The sequence below is a fragment of the Rattus norvegicus genome, chromosome 15 (genome assembly GCF_036323735.1).
Source record: "Rattus norvegicus strain BN/NHsdMcwi chromosome 15, GRCr8, whole genome shotgun sequence".
NCBI classification, from domain to species: Eukaryota; Metazoa; Chordata; class Mammalia; order Rodentia; family Muridae; genus Rattus; species Rattus norvegicus.
In genome coordinates, this window is record NC_086033.1 from 9,819,720 (window position 1) to 9,842,601 (window position 22,882).

General features: G+C 46.7%; 1 long non-coding RNA gene across 1 annotated transcript; it reads right to left on the reverse strand.

Moving 5' to 3' along the window:
* Nucleotides 1-15,276: 15,276 nt before the first annotated feature.
* On the reverse strand, nucleotides 15,277-21,162 carry LOC134482081 (uncharacterized). The gene is made up of 2 exons (XR_010058093.1): nucleotides 19,885-21,162; nucleotides 15,277-15,805 (listed from the first exon to the last, which is right to left on the reverse strand). It is a non-coding gene; the product is annotated as an uncharacterized LOC134482081 (long non-coding RNA).
* Between the last annotated feature and the right edge of the window lie 1,720 nt (nucleotides 21,163-22,882).

The following is a 22,882-nucleotide window of genomic DNA, read 5'->3' on the forward strand; positions in this document are numbered from 1 at the left end:
TTCCTGCTCCACCTAACTCAGCTCCCCCAAAAGCTGGGGTTACAGGCATGACCAGGCCCATGGAAAGTCTACATTCTGACAGGACCTTCCTTGTATGTTTCATATGAAGAGCCCAACTCTTCCAGTGTCCTGAGAGCTAATGGGGTGGAAAAGGAAATCCAAGGGGGTCGGTCCCAGCAGGAAGTCAGTCCTCTATTTGAGGATTACATCCTGGGTCTAATCCTTCAGTGTGAATGGTTAAGCTGGCCTAAACATGAAAGGGTTAAAGCCTGCGGGAATGACACTTGAAGAGTGTTAATTACTGTGACTTACTCAGCAACACTGACAGTAGCATGGATGGTTGGACTGCATGGTCAGGAGCTCACTTAGGGTCACACCAATTTAGTAACACATGTATTCACAGCACACTAGCCACCACCCCAAGTGTCATCAAGTAGTAACACGTTTTAAAAAAAATATTTACCTTTATTTCATGTGCATTAGCATTTTGACTGAATATATGTCTGTTAGAGTGTCAGATATTGGAGTTACAGATAGTTGTGAGCTGCCATGTAGGTGCTGGGACTCGAACCTAGGGCCTCCTGGTAGAGCATTCAGTGCCCCCAACCACTGAGCCATCTCTCCAGCCCCTCAGATATAACATTTTTAACCCTCATGACAATGCTGGGAGTGGGGAATCTGATGTCTCGGACAAACAGATGGAGAGGGTGAAAGTCCAGCCTGTTCAGTAATCTCCCCAGGGTTATGACTGGTAAATGGTAGACGGGAGATTTAAACACGAGGAAGAAGACCTCAGGCTCTTCATTCCACACTGCCTCCTTTCTGACAGCTGCTCGGCCAAGGCTTCGGCTAAAATTTAACTAAAGGGTATCACGTGGACTGTGTGTATGTGTAATGTGTGTGTGCATGTGTGTGTGAGTATCAGAATTTAAAAAAATAAGTAGGAAGCCCCTCTGATTTGGTGAACAGGAAAAAAAAATGAGCTTTGTCTGGTTTCCCTGGGGGCCTCTGGCCACTTCTCCTCCCCCCTTGCAAGCTCTTCCACGCCCATTCCAGCGTCTCCAAAGCCTCTTCTCTCTCTCCCGAGTCTCGGTTGTTCTCTGGCCTTGAAGCAGGCAGTCCCCAAGGCACGAGTTCATACTGCATCCTGGTGGAATTGTCAGCCCTTGACGTCAAATCCCACATCTGGGGAGATGAATCACAGTGGCTGGAATTCAAGAGCCACGTTTGGAGCTCCAGGTCACTGCCAGATTGTTCTCCAATTCAGCACACCCCAACGGCACCGCTGTCTCTCCACACCACCAGGCTCCAACTCGAATCTCATTCCTAAGGCCACACCACCTTTTCTGAGGTTTGAAACCACACTTCGCTCCTCCATTTCTCCAACTCTCCGGGATTTGTAGAAACTCCTCCAGGAACCTCAGCCCTGTCTTCTGCTTTTCTAGCCGTCTTTGCCCAAGCAACATCTCCAGTCCCAACCCCACTTCTATACACAAAGGCTGGCTCTGAACGGAGAGTAAGCCCACTTCCTGTCCTGCTCTCCCGCTCCACCTGCGGGTCTCAGACGGATTTGCACAACCTCCATCCTTAAAATAAAGGAATCTCCTCCGTGCTACAGAAAGGAGCCTAGCATGGCTGTCCTCCGAGAGGAACAGCAGCTGATGCAGACAGATACAGACACCCACAGCCAAACAGCTTGGGGGTTCTTACGGAAGAATAGGAGGTAAGATTGCGGGCCCTAGCTTTGCAGAGACCAGAAGTGGGGGGAAACGCAAGGGGACCTCCACCTGCTCAGAGGAGAAGGGGGAGGAAAGAATTGTGGGAAAGGGTCACTGGGAGGGGGTGACCAGGAGTGGGTCAGTGAGCTGGATATAAAGCGAATAACTAAAATAGTAATAATAGTAATTTTTTAAAATACAAAATTAGTAAATAAATAACAGGAATCTCACATAGAAATATGCAGGGAACGTCCCCAGAGTGCTTTGCTCCCGGACCATCTGAGAGCTGCAGACCTAACGGAACCGATGCCTGAAAGTTCTAGGATACATTTCCTTTCAAAGGAGGGCAAGTTTCTTTATACAATGCGGCCATTTTAAAGGTTAGCATGAGTACAAGTAGCAAGTTAGCATAGGTGCAGCCCACAGCCCACAGGCTTCTCTCAATAGTGACAGAACTGGGCAACGTGAGTCCTGTCTGTCTTCTCTCCATGCTCCTTCAACCTGAACACCTCACTCACTCTTTCATTATTTTCTTCCATCCCATCTTGGCGTGACTCAGTTTCCCTTGATGAGATTCAGGCAGCAATACTACTGATATGGTGCTGGGTTCTGTCCATTGCAGCGTCTTTAAAAAAAAAAAAATTTTTTTTTTACATGTATGAGTACACTGTAGCTGTCTTCAGGCACCAGAAGAGGGCATCAGATCTCATTACACATGATCGTGAGCCACCATGTGGTTGCTGGGATTTGAACTCAGGACCCCTGGAAGAGCAGTCATCAGTGCTCTGAACCACCGAGCCATCTTTCCAACCCTCTGTTGCAGCTTCTTGTGTGGTACACATTAACATGCTGTCCCCACCTTGGAGTCAGCCAGGCTATACAGTGACTCTTTCCCTTTTGTTAGCATCTGGGGCACTCCTGAGCCCATGTAAATGCCTCATTTCTCATTAGTCAGAAGGGTCCAGGAGTCTCCCATCTGTGGTGGTTAATCTTGGCTGTCAGTTTGACTGGATCTGGTGTCAGCTAAAAGATGAGTTACTGGGCACACTTGTGAAGATTTTCTTGGCCAGGTTTATTGAAGTAGGAAGACTCACCCTAAATGTGGCTGCACCTTCCAGTTGTGGTCCAGATATATTTTTAACAAGGGGGTGGGGAGCCTTTCTTTTCGTCTGCTTGCCCGAGTCTCTTATGCGTGAGTACATCTGTGCTACTGCTGTGTGGCTATGGCTGCCACATTCCTTCACTGACCTTAGAAACTAACCAGCTTCTTAGACCTTCCAGGGTGAATTAAGGACCAGTGGCTCTGGATTCTTCATGCCTTCTGGTTGGGACTCCTGAGGTAGCCAGCCAGCAAGTGCCAACCTCAGCCTCTCTGGTATGAAGAAAGATGCTATTTGAATACCCAGGCTATCTATCATGTAAACCAACCTAGTAAGCCCTCGAGTGTGTGTGTGTGTGTGTGTGTACGTGTGTGTGTAATATGTGCATATGTATTCATGCATTCTTTCATTTCTGTTCCTCTAGAGGACCCTGACTAATACAGCATATTCTCTACTGGATTGCGAATGATCTGTTCTGATCAATACTTTCCTGCTCTCATTGGCATCATTCCCATCCCACTACAATTGCCTATTTAAAGTGGTTTTCAAGCAGAGCATGATGGTGTACATCTAATCCCAGCACTTAGGAGACTGGGGCAGGATTGCTGTAAATTCAGGGCTTATCTTGGGCTACATACATAGCAAAACCTGTTCTCAGGGGGTCTGTGGGGGTTCAGTCACATTTCTGGCCACAGAAATCTGTTTACACAAACCTTGAGCTGCATTCTTACTCAAGAAACAGTAGCTATCTTCTGGATATTTGTACCCATGTGCTTACGGGTGACTTGACCGTGAACAATGGCTTCCATAACATAAAGACATTTTTAAACAGCTGGGCAGTGGTGGCACGTGCCTTTAACACCAGCATTCGGGAGGCAGAGGCAGGTCTCTGTGCTTGAAACCAGTCTAGTCTATAGAGCTGGTTCCAGGGACAGCCAGGGTTACACAGAGAAACTTTGTCTAAATAAATAAATAGAATAAATAAATAAATAAATAAATAATAAAAGATAATTTGGCAGAAGACCATAGCACAGTCTTGTACCAGCTCTGCCTGTTGCAGGCCATCAGACATCTCCACAAAATACACTGACATTTCTGTGGTTCTTAATAGTATAGAAAATTAAAATTTAGACGCACTGCAAACCGGATCACAGGTGAAGTTCACATCCTGCAAAGGGCATGGTGAAGCCCAGGGAAGCGATATCCAGGCTTGAGTAAGACAAGATGGAGGCCACCTAGAGAAAACAAACCAAACAGCCACAAAGACACAGACAGTCTTTGTAAACGGGCAGGAGCCACAGACGGCCTTTACACTTTGATAAGGCCCTCAAGGATTTGGGGGGAGGAATGACTTTTTTTTTTAAAGATGTATTTATTTATCATATATAAGTACACTGTAGCTGTCTTCAGACACACCAGAAGAGGGCATCAGATCTCTTTTACAGATGGTTGTGAGCCACCATGTGGTTGCTGGGAATTGAACTCAGGACCTCTGGAAGAGCAGTCAGTGCTCTTAACCACTGAGCCAGCTCTCCAGCCCAGGAATGACTTTTTAATACATGAAATGAAAGCAAAAAGTGAGAAAAAAATAAGGACAAACACAAAATGAAGGATATGTCCCAGGCTGGCTTTGAACTCCTGATCCTACCTCTGCAATGCCTTAAAGTAGCCGTCATCTGCAGACATATAGCATGGTGCCTGATGGACACTATACAACTTCAATAGAAAACAGGACAAAATGTGTCACATTCTTTGTTCTTAGAATTAGCCTATAGCTAAAATTAGTATCTATTTTGTTTGTTTGTTTTGTTCTTTTGAAACAAGGACTCAGGGGTTGGGGATTTAGCTCAGTGGTAGAGCACTTGCCTAGCAAGCGTAAGGCCCTGGGTTCAGTCCCCAGCTCCGAAAAAAAAAAAAAAAATGAAACAAGGACTCAGTACTGGCTAGCCTGAACTGGCCCTGAACTCAGAAATTCACCTGCCTCCGCCTTCTGAGCGCTGGGATTTAAGGCATGCACTGCCATACCTGGTTTATAACCTAAACCTTGTTAGACAGTAAAATTATGTTCAAAATTCTGTGTCTTTTTATTCTGGGATAAAACGCCCAACTACTTTTTTTCCTGTTTAAAGCCTCAACTCCTCATGCCTGTCATCCTAGGACTTAATGTGCTGAGTTCAAGGCCAGCCTGAGCTACATACCGAGGTCCAGGCCAGTCTAGGACTTTACGTCAAAAACCCAGAATAATAATAACACAATTCTGGTTCTCGGGTGGGTCCTCTTTAAAAGCTTTGTCTGTGCCAGCGAATTGGAGGTCAGCTGGTACCTAAATCAGGAAGTCCAGAACCATGGAGCAAGCAAGAGTGAGCCCCTGACCAGCCAGGGTTATGTCCACCTTTCTTCCCAGCACGTGAGAGCCTCTGTCCCTTAGTGCCCTTGTAGGTATGCCTGTCTTTTATCTTTTGGATAACTCTTTCTCTACTCCTTGCTCTCTCTCTCTCTCTCTCTCTCTCTCTCTCTCTCTCTCTCTCTGTGTGTGTGTGTGTGTGTGTGTGTGGTGTGTGTGTGTGTGTGTGTGTGTGTGTGTGTGTGTGTGTGTGTGTGTGTGTGTGTGTTTAGAGTCCAAAACGCTGGCAACACTTCGACCCCAGCACACTCCACTAGCGCCACCCAGTGGCACTCACAGGCATTTCTCAGTCCCACTCAAATCCGTTACCTGCCTCCGGCTGAGGAGGATGAATGGATTGGCAGCTACGGGGACCACGCCCATAATCCCAGCACTGGTGAGATTGCTAAAAGAGAATTGAAAGGTAGAGGCCAGTCTGGGCTGGAGAGCAAGGCCTGTCTCAAAAAGCAAAGAGCAGCAAAAGCAGCTGAAGGGCTAACTCCCCTTGGAGGACCTTCCTTCCACACTGCTCAGCCCCTGCAGTCTTCCTGACTGCCCCAGGCCCAAGTCAGGAAGCACCAATCAAGCCCTTACCTGGAGATCTGCTTCCTAACAAGTAACAGGAATTGGGATATCCATGAGTTTCTAGAATTTACTGTTTAAAAATGCAAAACAGGTTTAATGGCCCCATAGAAGATGATGAGGAGTTTATCCAGTCTGTTCCTAGAGGCCTCAGTTTCAGAAGGAGCTGATTTAGCCAAGAGTGTCTAGAGCAGTGGTTCTCAACCTGTGGGTCACAACCATCAAAACCACCTATTTCCAATGGTCTTAGGAACTGAGACACTGCTCAGAGCAAAATTACAGTTATGAAATAGCAACAAAAATAATTTTATGGTTGGGGTTCTACAACATGAGGAACTGTATTAAAAGGGCTGTAGCATTAGGAAGGTTGAGAACCACTGGGCTAGAAGGAACAGAACCAAAAGGGTAAAAACACACACTTACATAGACACATACACACATATACAGACAGAGAGAGAGAGAGACACACACACACACACAGAGGACACAAAGTCACACACACATACACTCACACATGCACAAACTCACATACATATACAGACACACATATATACAAACACTCACACACATACATACCCTCATACATGTACAAACTCACATACATATACAGACACACATATACACTCACACACACACAAACACACGCATACACACCCTCAACAGCCGGAGTTGACCGAGAATAGCTGTCTCTTACTCGAGAACTATAATCAACGGTCACTCGTTCCACAAGTCAGGATACCCCAGCATTAACAGTCTGGCGCTAGGAGCCCAGAAAATTCCTGGAGAGCCACGGCTCCCTATTCCACAGTGAAAGCTTGGAAATACTGGTTCTCCTGTCAGCGAAGGAATCGGTAGTAAGTCAACTCAGCGGTGAGAGGGATGACCAGGTGGAGGCAAGACAACTTCCCTCTGACACAGCCGTTTTGTCTGGGCCTATAATCAGGGTGGGCTTTCCCCACCAATCAAGGCAATCAGCACAGTGCTGCAGACGAACATCCCTACGTAGGTGATGCTTATTTGTGGCAAGTTGACATGAAGACCAAGCCATAATAATGGTAGATGCCGGATGTCCCAAGGGGACATGTGTGAGTTGGAAGTAGGCCTGCTCCAAAGAGACGAAACGTGGACTAGTTTCTGGCTAGTGCCTGGCCGGAGAGTGGCTCCTTCGGTCTGCTCTGCTCTTGAAAGGTCAGCTTCACTCAGGAGACAGACTGCTGAATAAGCCCGGCTAAAACCGAGATGTCAGCCATTGGCTTCTCAGCTGGACGCCCTGGTTGGTGCAGTGGCATTAGGACACACTGTCTCTCTCTCTACTCGGCGCGTGTGCAAAGCCAGCAGACATCCTCAACACTGGCCCAGACTACCCTGCATACTGGCCCCGTGGTTTCTAACCTGACACCCTGAAGTTGTGGCTTGCAACCAAGCTGTTTCATAACTTCATGTTTGTACAAACTTGGGTGCGGGATGTGAAGTGTAAAGGGAACAGGGATAGAAGGGGCCACAGACCTCCTTGGTTAACTCTCTGGGATCTACCATCTGGGTATGCATACTCTAGTCCTAGTGAAGCTGTCGGGTTCAACGTTCTCTGTGTAAGGGCAAAGAGACCTGCCTAAGGACACTTCCCTCCTACCCAAAGCCAATTTAAAAAGAGGACTGTGGTTTGCAGCGCCCTTCCTTTCCTTGCAGCCTCAACCCTGATGTGGCAATAAATACAATTCTTTCTTCTACCTAATCCCTGTCCCCCACACTCTCCCTCCCCAAGACAGTCGGAAACATGTGACATCAGCCGTTTTCACTGCCCTTTGTCAGATCCAGATTCCTCCAGAGCCTCCTGAGGTTGCCATTTTCCCCCACAGGCATGCACTAGTGCTGGTGATGTACGCAGCCCCTTATGTGTACTTCTCGCCAAATGAGGACCCACACCCTGGGCCTAAGCCCTTCAGAAGCTGGGATAAGCACTGTGAGCCTCCTGCAGAAGTAGCAGGCAACCATGGACTGTGGCCGGGGGCTGACGCTGCCTCTAGTGGAGTCCACTGCTCTCTATTCTCGATCTGGTTTGACTGAGCAGATCCTACCCCCATTGGCATTTCCAGGAAGGGACCAGTGAGCTCGAACTGTCCTCAGTTGAAGGATGGATACCTGAGTCCATGAACACTCACTGCAGGATTCCTGCTGGCACCGTTGAGAAAGGCAGGTGCACTGTTTGAGTCTTCAAATCACTAAGTCCTCCAGGTGGATTGATCCCCTTCAGTTTCCCAGTTACATGATCTCCCTCTTTCTCACGAAGTGATGCTGAGTTCACTTCCGTCCCTTATGATGATTAAGTGCCAACCAGGACTGGGAAGATGGCTCAGTAGATAAAGTGCTTACTGTGCCAGCGTGGTGACCACATGCCGATCCGCAGCCGTCAAAGCCAGGCAGGCACGTCTGTTACCTGTAACTCCAGCACTCAGGAGGGAGAACTGGGATGAGGCAAGCTGGGTGAGCTCGGGGTTCACTGAGAGATCCTGCCTTAAAGACAAAGCAGAGGACCAGGGAAATGGCTCAGCAAATAAAGGCGCTTTCTGATCTGAGCTCAGTCCCCAGAACCCACAGGGCAGAAGGAGAGAACCGACTCCCCCAAATTGTCTGCTGATTTCTACATACACACCATGGAGTGTGTGTGTGTGTGTGTGTGTGTGTGTGTGTGTGTGTGTGTGTGTGTGTGTGCATTTATTGGAAATAACTAATTAATATAAAAATAGTTTACTTTGGGGCTGGGGATTTAGCTCAGTGGTAGAGCGCTTACCTAGGATGCGCAAGGCCCTGGGTTCGGTCCCCAGCTCTGAAAAAAAGAACCAAAAAAAAAAAAAAAATAGTGTACTTGATTAAAACATGAAATGAAGGGTAACATCAGAAGACACAAAGTGACAACTTCAGGTCTCCATGTGTACCACATGTGTCACACACACACCCATACACATTTTTCTTAATTATTTTTTTTCTTTATTAACTTGAGTATTTCTTATTTACGTTTCAATTGCTATTCCCTTTCCCGGTTTCCGGGCCAACATCCCCCTCCCCCCTCCCCTTCCTTATGGGTGTTCCCCTCCCAACCCTCCCCCCATTGCCGCCCTCCCCCCATAGACTAGTTCACTGGGGGTTCAGTCTTAGCAGGACCCAGGGCTTCCCCTTCCACTGGTGCTCTTACTAGGATATTCATTGCTACCTATGAGGTCAGAGTCCAGGGTCAGTCCATGTATAGTCTTTGGGTAGTGGCTTAGTCCCTGGAAGCTCTGGTTGCTTGGCATTGTTGTTCATATGGGGTCTCGAGCCCCTTCAAGCTCTTCCAGTCCTTTCTCTGATTCCTTCAATGGGGGGTCCCGTTCTCAGTTCACACACACATACATTTTTAAAAGTCCAAACCAGAAGATGCTGATACAGTTCAATTGTTAGGTACTTGCCTACTATGTACAAGGCCCTGGGTTCAATCCCCTGCACTACATAAAGCACTGATTGCCTGTAATCACAGAACTGTACCCAGGAGGTAGAGACAGGAGGATTAGAACTTCTAGGTCAGAAGCTACACACCCAGTTTGAGGCCAGCCTACCTGAGTCCCAGGCTAAAACTGCAACCAACCACGGTAAACCAGAGGTGCACAGAACCTTCTATGAGCGCTCCTCTTGAGTATTTATCAGGGATCATCGCACACCAGAACCTCCCCTAAAGTCCCCATTCCCCAACCCATGAGTAAGGTGGGGTCCTGCTCTGTAGACAAGTTAACTATTGGGAGGATTACAGCGCATACCTGTCCCTGCCCGTTCTCTCTGGTTCCAAAAGATCCTGAAGCATCCCTCCTCCCTCGGTTACTAAAGTGTAGCTAACACCTGCTTTTTAACTTCTACCTCAGCTCTTTCTAAAGAGCTGCCGCACCCGGTGAGACAGCCATGGAAAGTACATGGCTACCATTATTATGACATGTGAGCAGAGATGTCTAGTTGCTTTTGTCCACTGGTGTATAAAGATGTGGACCAGATGTGACTTAAACAGTCTTGTTAAGCCGCCGCTCTGAACAAAGCAGTCTGATTCCTCTCCCTCCCCTCCCCACTACGCTCTGTCTCATAGTTTTTCCTAGCCCCATTGATTTCATTTCTCCCCAGAAGAAGAAATTTGTAAATTGGTCCTGAAAGCCTTCTTTTTGCTCTTCCTCTATTCAAAGGGACAGTTGGGGACCTCTGTCAGCCCCAGCACTGTCCACTCCCTGGATGGCTGCCGCTTTGCAGAGGGATGTGGGAGGAGTAAGTTCTCCCGCAAGTTAGACCCTCATCCCTCAACTGATTGGGAACAAAGTTCTTGTTAGCTTACAGGTGATTACTCTAGGCTCCTCCCAGGGACCTAGCCTGCTGTCATTACCTGTCACTGCCAGGTACAGGTGGCCTGGCTTATGAAAAGACTGCTTGACATGCCAGTTCTTTCTCCCTCTCTTTCTCTGTTACCACATGTTCCTCCCCTCACCCCCGTCCTTCTCTGTCCTGCTTCTCTGGCCTCATGGCTCTTCTCCTGTCTGTCTGCCTCTACCCCTTCTCCAGGCCCTCGCTCCCTCCCATTTCCCTAAATAAACCTCCAGTGTACCAGGTCTGTCACCTGGTGTGATTTCTCAGCAGACACCTTGCATGGGCCCACCAGGTACCCCACCCACACACTGCAATATATGTCCTAACAGTTCTCATATGCAAATCCACAGGAGCAGACCTGACACTGCACATCTTTAAATAGAACCATCCGGGCCCCGGCTTCTGCTTCATTTCCAGAAGAGCCCCTAAATCTGCTTCCACATTTTAGAAAACCTCTCCAATTATTTTTAGCATGCTAGCCCCATGGATCCCAGCAGGTCTCCAAATGTCCTAATGATGTCCCTCAGTCCTCACCAGACGGTTATCTGAAGATGTTTCCCAGAGCATCCATTCACGGAGGGTCACATGGTCTTAATCCCAGGGTCATGGGTGGACAGCTAAGGAAGGTACATCCTCCCAGTCAGCCTCCCAGGCATCCCCTCCAACCTGGGCACACATGGGGATTGCAGATGACTGGCTCACAGCTTACCAGGACTCTGCTCTCCCATGGGGAGGGTTCCCTCTCTGTCTCCAGGGTCGGAAACCACATCTTCAGTAGGATGCTTCCCACTCCAGGCATAGTCAGTGCCTACTTGGGGATGTATTGTTTGCCTTTCTGTTTGCTGGGATAAATACCACCATTAAAAGTCACTTAAGAAAGGGTTTGTTTTGGCTTACAGTTCCAGAGAGAAGAAGATTCCATAATGGCAGGACAGCAAGGTGTGGCAGCAGGAACCGGAAACCAGCAGGTCACATTTTATCCACACTTGAGCAGAGAGAGTGAGCAGGAAGGAGATGGAAAAATAGAAGTATAAGGGGGGTAAGTCCTCCAGCCAGACTGCAACTCCTAAAGGGTCTATAACCCACCCACACAGTGTTACCAACTGGACCTACTAGGGGGCACCCGTGATGGTTTGCACCTGGTGATGCTTGGACCAGGGTGCAGCACCATTAGGAGGTGTGGCCTTGTTGGAGTGGGCGTGTCACTGTGGGTGTGAGCTTTAATTCCCTCGTCCTAGCTGTCTGGAGGCCTATCTTCTCCTAGCAGCCTTCAGATGAAGATGTAGAACTCTCAGCTCCTCCTGCACCATGCCTGCCTGGACGCTGCCATGCTCTCACCCTGATGATAATGGATGGAACCACTAAACCTGCAAGCCAGCCCCAAGGAAATGCTGTCTACAAGTCGCCTTGGTCACGGTGTCTGTTCACAGCAGTAAAACCCTAACTAAGACAGCACCTCTCACTTAAGTCATCACAGAGGATAAGAAACAACTTTAATTCCCCTCAGTTACTATAGAGAACACAGTCTCTCGGTGATACCGGAAGAAGTCGTTCAACTGTCTGAGAGCACGCAATCCTTAAAACTCCCGCTGGTGTAGGCAACCCTCCCCAGTGTGTTTCACATTCCCATCTTTCCATGCAGACATTTATTACCGTTCCAAAATTGGAGTCCCCCAAACCTAGGTGTTTCCATTTTAAAACAGTGCCTTGGTGTCCCTCTTAGTCAATGCTGTGAAGAGACACAAGAACCACGGCAAGCATTCTAACGGAAGGCATTTAATTGTGGCTGGCTTACAGTGTCAGAGGTTCAGTCCATTATTGTCCTGGTGGGGAGCACGGCAGCATGCAGGCAGACATTGTGCTGGAGACATAGCTGGGAGTCTACATTTGGATCTACAAGCAGCAGCAGGAAGAAAAGATATTGAGCCTGGGTCGAGCCCTTCAAATCTGGAAGCCCACCCTCAGTGACACACCTACTCCAACAAGGCCACACTTCCCAATCTCTCTCAAGTAGTGTCACTCCCTGATGACCATGCATTTGAACATATGAACCTCTGGGGACTATTTCTATTCGAACCACCAGTTTCCTAGTTTATTCTTTGTTGATGTGATCGAAAGCAATGTGGGGAGGAAAGGGTTTGGGGTTTACATTTTACATTACAATCCATTAGGATCCATCCAGGGCAGAAACGCGAGGCTGGTGTCTGGGGGTGGGAACTGCAGCAGAACCACAAAAGGTGGTGCTTACTGGCTGGCTCTCTGTGCTCTGATTACTCAATTCTCTTGTTTTATGTAACCCAGGACCATGTGTCCAAGGGTAGCACAGTCCACCATAACCAGGCCCTCTCACATTAGTCATCAATCAAGAAAGGTTCCACAGAGTTTCCTATAGGCAATCTGATGTGAGCTTCTTGTCGGTTAAGATTCCCAAGGACCTCTACTTGGTGTCAGGTTGACGAAACTCCCTGGCACACTTGCTTGATAATAATTCCAACAGGATTTCTAACCTTCTTCTTCATCATCTCCTTTCTTTTTTGACAGAGGGTCTCACTAAGTAGTCCAGGCTGGACTGGAAGTCGGAATTCTCCTGACTCAGTGCCCCAAGTGCTGGCATGTGTGTGCCACCATGCAACAACAACCGTTCCTAAGGACTGACCAAAGGGGTGTGCACAGGAGCCAGGGGGCCTCAGGCAATCACTAAGCTTATCCTCCTGCCTCCCGAGTGCTGGAGTTGCAGCAGTGTGCCCACAACATCTGAGTTTAACCTGCGCAGGTTCAACACACATTAGTCAGGAATAGTTCCTGAAGAAAACCTCAGTTTCACAGGATGCCCATTCACAGGCGCGCAGTTCCCTGCCCGCGCTCGCTCCTGCGTGCGACTAGTAAAGGGAATCTGTAGACAGAAACCTTCCAAAGAAGGAAAGAAGGCCTCTCTTCCCTTCCGGGTCTGACTTAGTCAGGGAATGCTCTAGGGGCACTTTTCACCTGCTCTGGAATCCCCAGCAAGCCACCAAGCTCCGTCCCAGGCTTTCCCAATCCCACAATGCATCTGCCCCTGTGGCTAACCAAGCACCTGGCATCCCAGCCCATCCTCCTGCGCTTAGGCCTCCTTTCCCTTCTGCCCAGATGGAAGGGCTACTTTTTAAATTTTTTGTTTGTTTGTTTGTTTGTTTTTGTTTTTTCAAGACGGGGCTTCTCTGCGCAGCTCTGGCCATCCTGGACCCAGCTGACCTCAAACTCAGAGATTTACCGGCCTCTTCCTTCTGAGTGCTCAGATTAAAGGCGCGTGCCACCACCTCTGGGTTAATTTTTTTTTCCTTTGAAGTATTTTCAAGCTCTGAGAACATTTTTAAAAACAAAATTTGGAAGTAGGTGCAGACACTTCGTGAGTTTCTTTCGAAGTTAAACACGAATTAGCAACGTGACACAATAATTCCATTCCCAGGTATGCACCCGATAAAACTGGAAGCAGGCTTAGGAACAAGTTGTTGTGCCTATGTACACTTATATGTCCAGCAGAGCAGATAGCCAGAAGCAGAAATCACTCATGGCTGTCAGCAAACAGGAAAACGAAATAGGTCTTCCATACAGGAAAATAGTATTCAGTCATCTTAAAAGATAAGTATTGACATATGCTACAGCTAGGATGGATTTTTAAAACATTATGTTAGGCTGATGATGAAAGGCTCATCAGGGAAAGGGGCTTGCTGCCTGTCTGGAACCCACATGAAGAAAGGAAAAAGAAATCAACTTCCACAGGTCGTCTTTTGACCACTATACAAACAGTGGCTTATATATGCTCCCCTAATTAAACAATATAGTAATCTAAAAAGTGTATTTTACTAAAGAAGCCAAGCTCAACATAGTAGCATGTGCACTCAAATTGAGTCAGGAGGATTGCTGTGGACCCAAGCCAGCTAGGACTAAACTAAACCAGCCTCAAAAGCAGAGGAGAAGGGGAGGGGAGGGGAGGGGAGGAGAGGGGAGGGGAGGGGAGGGGAAGGGAAGGGAGGGGAGGGGAAGGGAAGGGAAGGGAAGGGAAGGGAAGGGAAGGGAAGGGAAGGGAAGGAAAGGGAATAGATTCTCCTCCTACCTCTGTTTCCTGAGTGATGGAATTAAAGGCTTGTGTCTCACCTGACTATTTCAGGATTTAACCAAATATCTCTGTGTATATATTCCCCCAAACAGAAATCTCAGACTCAGGAAAGTCAAACAGTCTGCGTCGATCCTGTTTAAGTTACAACCAAGGTCAGAGTTCAGCCCTTCCTTCCCCGGTCGTGCTATTTACAGGGGTTGGATTTGGAATTCCCCACCACAGGCGTGTTCCCTTCTCACATCCTTTAATCTGCAACCACCCTCAGCCTTGCATGGCTTTTCATTTTGCTCCGTCCGTGGCCCTGAAGAGCACAGTCTGGGTCACTCCTGAGCTTCCTGAGGGTGAGGCCGCCTGGTGGGAAGATGCTTGGCGTCCCAGACCACATTACCTGGGGCGCTGGCTCTGCAGGATGAGGTGCGGTCAGCTAGGTCCCGCTGGGAAGCTCCCCTTGTTCCTTATATTTAATAACATACTATGCAATTTTTAAGGTCTAACGAAACTAATCCATAAAACCATTTGGGGGCTGTCATTTTTACCACTTAATTCACCCAGTCCGTACCTAGTTCAAAGATACAAAGGCGTGTGCACATGTGTCTGCCTAATGTTGTAAATCAGGCCAAGAACCCTCGTTGGGGATCTCCCAAGTCCCGGGGTAAGCGTAGCACTTTTAGTCTGGCCAATCCTGGTGGCAATGTCCTGTTCCAACTCCTCATCAGGCAGACAAAGGCAGAAATTCAAAGCCTTCCAGTGCTACAGGGCTAATTCAAGTTCAGCCAGGGTCACTTAATGTGCTGCTATGTGGAAAATAAAAATTAAGAATCTTGTTGATCGGGGCTGGAGAGATGGCTCAGCGGTTAAGAGCACTGACTGCGCTTCCAGAGGTCCTGAGTTCAATTCCCAGCAACCACATGGTGGCTCACAACCATCTGTCATGAGATCTGATTGCCCTCTTTGGGTGTGTCTGAAGAGAACAGCAGTGTGCTCACAAACATAAAATAAATAAATACATCTTAAGAAAAAGAATGTTGTTGGTGATCAGGGCTAATTTAATCTCTTCTGTAACTGAAATTAAAAGTTGTTGTCAGGGCCCCGGAAGGCTGGATTATCAGTCAAAGGTCCGGATTGGAGAGAAGAGTCAGGCCAGGACGTCTGTTTCACTTGCTGCCTGCGTTCAGTGGGACCACCTGGGGAGCTGTCAGGAAAGCTGGTCTAAAGTAAGGGCCCAGGTCAGTCGGAAACTCTCAGAAGTATCTGGTTTATATAGGCTTTCAGTACGTTCCGGGCTCGCTGGTTCAGTTTGGAGCAGTTTGTAATCTGCCATTGGCTGGAAATCCGCTGGAACAAAGACTCGAGACAGAAGGTAAAGTTAAGGAACTTCGGGGGAAATCTTTATCTTGGGTATACGCTTGAAACTCCGGTGTGCGGTCCTAGTGGTTGGTGGAGAGGAAGTTCCAAGACCAGGGAAGGAGAGAGACCCAGCCTCAGGAGGAGTCCGCAGCAGGCAAGAAACCTGAATCTGTTAACTGCAACACGTATCTGGAGTCCATTTAGCCTGTGACAGTGGAGAGTCGCTTAGGCATATGCGAACTTTTTTTAAGTTTACAAGAAGAAATACAGGTTTTAGACATAGCATCTTTACCACCATGTGTAATCTGTCATGAAATACAAAGTGTAGAAAAGGTGGTTAAGGGTCTGTAACCAGCTGGAGTAGACGTGCCTCTGTGTCATAGCGAGAGCTATGGTTTTAGGTTAAAAGCACGAATATTCTTTCTCCTGTCCAGAGAGCTGGCTAGATAGCTTGGACAGAGATGTTTTCAATACAACGAGAAGCACTTTTAAGTCTATACTTAGAAAACAATGAAAGGAAATTTACAGCTTCGAGCTGTGACTATGATAATAGCGGTCAGTGCTTTACCAGGTCTAGATCAATAGCTTATCAGAACCTTATCGATTTTTTTAAAGATTTATTTATTATGTATACAGCGTTCTACCTGCATGTACACATGCAGGCCAGAAGAGAGCATCAGATCTCATTACAGATGGTTGTGAGCCACCATGTGGTTGCTGGGAGTTGAACTCATGACCTCTGGATGAGCAGACAGTGCTCTTAATCTCTGAGCCATCTCTCCAGCCCCCAACCTTATTGATTTTCATTAAAACTCTGGGCTTGTGAAATCTTTGTATAACAGTAGCAGAGAGAGGGAAAGGTCTGACACATTTCTCATTTTTTACACACCTTAAGTTACTTCCTCAGACCTTTATGCTTATGAGCCATAAATCGCTTTCTTAGACCCTCACAACTTACTTCAGCTTCTAGTGTTCAGACCTTCATAGCTTGCATTCGGACCCCTTAGATTCTTTTCCCAGACCTTTGTAACCTACACAAACTTTAACCTTTTTCCTTTTCCACCCAGTCATTTACAATAAGACATGGGTGGTTGATTACTGAGAGCAGTCATTACAAAGCCAGTTCTTTATAGTAAAAGGTAAAATTTTAGTAATAGCCACGTGGTATCTCTAGTTTGTTTTTTCATATTGAAACCTGTTTTGCGGGGGTTTTTATCTCTTTCAGCATGAAATCTACCTTTCTCCACGGGAGACCTAGTAGCTCCAGAAAGGAATCCAGGCCTGATTTTTACATTTAAAATGCACCGGCAGTGGGCAGCTGCAGCCTTGGGCAAAGAGTTGATTGCTTGCTTTTGTTAAATCTGCGGGGCTATCCGTGGGCATCCACAACATCGGAGATCTGAGAATTAGAGCAGGAAGTATAACCCAAATGACTTACCCACGACCTCACGGCTCTCCTATGCTCCTCCTGGTGACCTCGTGGCCTTGTTGGGGACAAGGGCAGCATTAAGTCTTTTACTGCTACACATGGCAATAGAGGCCTCCAGTGCCAGACCCAGAAAGTCTGAGAGACTTTTCTGTGGAGGAGGAATTAGGGAAAACTGGCCTTCTTTGGCAAGGCAGAGTAGTACAGTCAGTTCAGAGGCGTTTGCAGTTTGCGCAGGGCCTGGTGGCAGATGACTCACGGGACAGTTCTTTAGTGTTACCACAATCGAGGAAGACTTGTCTGTGCCCTGTCATCTTCTCAGGAGGAGATGTTAGGGCTGCCACTAGGAGCTGCTTTATCATCATCATCATCACCACCATCATCACCACCATCATCACCACCATCATCACCACCATCATCACCACCATCATCACCATCATCATCACCACCACCATCATCACCACCATCACCACTATCATCATCATCATCACCATCACCACCATCATCATCACCATCACCACCACCATCATCATCATCATTATCATCATCATTAAATTTATTTTTATTTAATATTTTAGTTTTTGTCTATCGCGGAAAGGTTTTTCATTTAACTGTAAATGCGATATTCTGCAGCTCTCCGAGGAGTCTGCCGGGATCATGTATTAGGAACTCCTGATTTTAAACAAACTTCACTTGATTTCGGCCACTTGCTTCAGGCGTAACCTTGCAGCATTTACACACTCGCTCGTATCATGACAACACACACAGTTCTGAGCGCATTAGAGAATTTGATCATCCTTAAGCCAACTGACCATTGAGTTACATGTTCTAGTTATCTTTAACAGTTTACAAGTTCCTGTCTTTTGTAAGATTTTACAGCTTTATCCTTGCTAAGTTTAACCCTTAAGATTTTTTTTCTTTTCTTTTTTTCGGAGCTGGGGACCGAACCCAGGGCCTTACACTTCCTAGGCAAGCGCTCTACCACTGAGCTAAATCCCCAACCCCTAAAATTTTTGAATTAAAGATTCAATTGAAGACTCTTCAACACCAAAATAAAACTTTAAACCATAAATACAATCCACTGAGAGGCTGGGAACTTTACCTTTCTGGTCCTTTTATAACACACTGTTATAGAATATCACAGTTTCTTGTATGACTCAGTTTACCTAAATAGCTAAAGTTAAACAAGCTTAGCAAAGGCAAAGAGGCTAGATGTGTTATCTTCAAGTCAGTTTCTGTTAGCCTAAATAGACTTTAGGAATTTGTAAACCTTATTAGTCAAATATACCTTATTCGGCAAACACAATATTGTTTCTTATCTAAAATTTTCCAGAAGTCTGGCGTTGAGCACAGTCAACAAGGACATAGATGGTTAGACATATATATCTAAGTCAGGTTTTGTTAACCTGAGTAGACCTTTATAACATTAGGACTTTTATAAACCTCATTTATCAAACATAGCTTATTAAACTTCTTGCTCTCGGGGCAAAATCATCATGTAAAAGTTGATGCTAAGTCACCATATCTTGGAGAGCTGATCTTGTCTCCTCAGTCTAAAGGGGTACAGTGACAAGCAGAGGAGCCTACAAACCCTCTGATGTTACTGCCTTGGTTTACACCACGTGGCCACCTTAACCAAGATGGTGGTGACGTCACAGGGCATGTACTCTCTTAACTCTAAAAACGATGGCTTCCACCACATGGTTGCTTCCATAGGATGAGGACATCAGCCAAGACGGAGGCAAGCCACGCGCTTGCTATTTAAAAACAGCTATTTTCCTGAACAAGAACTGAATCCAAGTTACATGCAAGCATGTTGTAAAAAATCAAGATCAACTATGTATAGATTATTTTTAAACTATCAGACTATTGTAATAAATTTTAAGCTAACTTTTGTTATCGATTTCTAGAGGTTTTTAACCATACCCAGTGAACTTACGGATCCTAAGATAAAGCATGTACACAATAGCCTTAAGACGTTTTGGGTTTTGGGGGCTTTTAAAAAGAGATTTATTTATTTTATGTATATGAGTACACCGTAGCTGTCTTCAGACACACCAGAAGAGGGCGTCGGATCCCATCAGAGATGGGTGTGAGCTACCATAGGTGTGGTTACTGGGAATTGAACTCAGGACCTCTGGAAGAGCAGTCAGTGCTCTCGACCTCTGAGCCATCTCTCCAGTCCCCTTGTTTTGTTTTGAACGCAGAGAACCAAGAAAGCATAGAGATAAAAGATTTTTGAATCGGAAAGTAGGAAAAGCTTAGAGATAAGAAACTCTGGGGCTCATTTGCTTATACAATAGCAGAAGTCGTTACAACACGAGAATTTGAAAATCGAGTGTTGTCATTTTGGCCATTGAGCTATACTGAGGCCAAGGGTTTGCAGTAAGACTGCAAGCCTTTGATAAAAATCTGAGTCGGAGGACGAAAACAGCTTAGAAAAAGAGGGAAAGGGTCACAAAGCAGGATATCACCCAGATGGAGAATTCCAACGTCCTAGAGGCCCCGGAGGGCATGAGGAAGCTCTGCGACTTCAAGCTCCAGTCAGCCAACTACAGGGACAGAGACAGCATGAGCAGCTCTTAGTAAGAGGTGAGGAGAGGGAGAGGAAAGGGTGGGAGAGAACAAAACGGTACATGGCCTAGTGACAAGAATTTCAGTCTGGGCCAACTCCTAGCATACTAAGACTTGTCAGAGGAAAATGTCCCAAATCACAGAGGAGAGGCATCCATTTCCAAGTAATGGGGGCTCTGTAGGGTGAGAGGTGTTTACCCGCACACGGGTGTGATTTTTATATTAGGAGTAGGCTCCCGCCAGCCAGAGACAAAGCAGGCAGTTCGACCGTGACAGTTACCCACCAGATGAGGAGAACAGGTGGAGGAAGACACGAAGCCTTTCCATGTGAAGAGTTCCCAAGAGGGCATAGCAAGCTCCAGGAGCCAGAGAGAGACCAAGAGATGTCCAGAACCGCAGTGGAGAAGCCTAGCAGGTAGAGGGAAGAAGGGACTGAAGAGGCAGACTCTGGAATGCGGAGTAAGTGTGACCGGTAACAGAATCCGCAGGAACAACTGGGAAAGTTGAATCGGAAGCCTGGCTCGGGGGCCCGTGGAAGGAGTCTTCTACCGGAGTCCAGAGCGGGAGATAAAGTAGTAGATGGACTGGGGAAGAAGGGGAGCTGGTGAGAGAGGAAGAGAGAGTGTGTGCAAAAGAGACCAGAGTGAGGGGCAAGAGAGAGGGACCTGTGAGAGATGGGGCCAAAGGACAAGAGCCCAGAGAGCGTATATCCGAAAGAGTAGGAGCGCACTGGAACAAAAGGGAAGCCTGACCCCGCCCCAGCTAGAAAACGTTAGCGTGAGAGGGTGGGCAAGAGCTGAGATCCTGGTGGCCACTGTGTGATTTGGCCTTAATAGGCACCACAGACAGTGATGGAAAAATGGCTCCTTTGATAGAGGGGGCTGGGGGCCAGAATCTGGGGGGCGGAGATCCCTTTGGACCTGAGTATGGTGAGCACCGCTAATCCCAGCAACCCGAGGCAGGTTGATCTCTGTGAGTTCAAGGCTAGGCAGGGCCACTTAATGGGACCTCAATAATAATTATTTAAATAAGGCAGTGGTAGAGTATTTGCTTCACATGAGCAATGCCCTATGTTTGATCTTCAAGAATATAAAACTTGAAGGAAAATAAAACTGCTTTGGTGAAACTATTTTTAAATTTTTATTTTTATTTTCATCTTATGTGTAACAGTGTTTTGTCTCCATGTATGCATGTGTACCAAATTCAAACTTGGTGCCATTAGAGACCAGAAAGGGGTATCAGATCTCCTAGCACTGGAGTTGCAGGTAGCCGTGAGCTGCCATGTGGGAACTGAACCTGGGTCCTCGGTAAGAAGAGTCAGTTCTCTTAACTGCTGATCCATCTCTCCCGTCCTAGTATCTGTAACTTTTTTTAAAGCATCCAACAGATCGTAGGCCTGATTTCTAACAGTCTCACAGCAGCCCAGAGTATGAGCACTGACTAGCTGTATTTCAGACCTGTGCCAACAACACCATGTGCCTGACAGAAACAGAAAACCACCCAGAAAGGGTAGGCCACAGGCACTAAGAACATGGATGGCCCTTCAAACTAACGTTTGTTTGCTGTCAGTCATCTTCTCTCAGGCTTGGTTGCATTCTGGATCTGTCAGCTGTGTTACAGGTTTAAAGCAGTCAATGTCCTGTGTTAGTTACTTAGGTAACATACACTCACCATATATCTTAGTCCATTTCCTGTCACAACAGCAAAAGATCTGACCCTGAACATCATCATCATCATCACCACCACCACCATCATCACCATCATCACCACCACCACCATCATCACCATCACCATCACTATCATCATCATCACAATGAACAGATAGTGAGCTCTGTGAGTCAGGGAGTTAAAACTGAGAGGTGGTGTCTACTGAGGGCTGAGGACTTCCTTGTTTTGCCACAGCATCACAAAAAGGGATCACATGACAAGAAAGCAAGCCAGATACAGTGGGCAACACCTGTAATTCCAGTACAGTAGAGACTGAGGCAAAGGGAAACCTACGTATTCAAGGCTGGCCTGAGCTTCACAGACAGCTCCAGAATGAGATCTGATCTCTAAATAAATAAGTAAGAAGAAGAAAAGAAAAGGGCTGAAGAGAGGACTCAGCAGTTAAGAGCACTGGCTGCCCAGGTTCAATTCCCAGTGCCAATTGGTCTTCCAGAGGACCCAGGTTCAATTCCCAGCATCCATGTCATGCAGTTCGCAGACACTTGTAACTCCAGCTCCAAGGGATCCAGTGTCCTCTTGTGGCCTCAGTAGGCTCTGGACTTGCATGCACATACCCACACACACAGAAATAAAAAAATAAAGAATAGAAAATGAGATAAAAGAACAAAAGCAAAGGACAGGGAGGGATGGAGCCCTGCATTTTGTAACTAACCCAGTTCCATAACACATCATTAATGTCTTCACAAGAGTGGTACCAAAGAGACTAGTAACCTCTAAGAGACTTGACTTTGACCTAGTGAGATTAATAGATTCATTAATTTTAAAAGACTTAACCTCTCCACACCACTGCAATGAAATTCTATTTCAATCTGAATTTGGAAGGGAACCTTCAAACCACACCACCACAGCACCATTGATCACACAGCCATAGGGAAGACAGACTGTGGCCCTGTAAAAGAAAAGAAGCCAGGGGCTTGGGGAAGGGGCTTTGCAGACGAGTGTGCTAGCAGAGGACTTGTGTTTGTTCCCACCTATGACAGGGGATTCACAACTACCTATAACTCCAGTTCCAGGGGATTTGACATCCTCTTCTGGCCTCTGAAGATACCTACACATGTGCCACACATTCACACAAGCACATACACACATGTCTCTTTTGGTTTGTTTGAGACATGATTTCTCTGTGTAACAGTCCTGGTTGTCCTGGAACTCATTTCATAGATGAAGGTGGCCTCGAACTCACAGAGATCCACCTGCCTCTGCCTCCCAAGTCCCGGATCAAAGGTGTGCGCCACCACACCTGGTTTAAAAATACATCTTAAAAATAAAATAGAGGGACTGGAGAGCTGGCTCAGTGGTTAAGAGCCCCGACTGCTCTTCCAGAGGCCCTGAGTTCAAATCCCAGCAACCACATGGTGGCTCACAACCATCTGTAATGAGATCAGATGCCCTATTCTGGTGTGTCTGAAGACAGCTACAGTGTACTTATATATGATAAATAAATAAATATAAAAAATAAATAAAAATAAAATAAAATAGAAAAGAATTAAGGTCTTTAATATGTTTTGGACAAACAAAAAACAGGACACAGGCTATTGTGAAAATACAAAATGC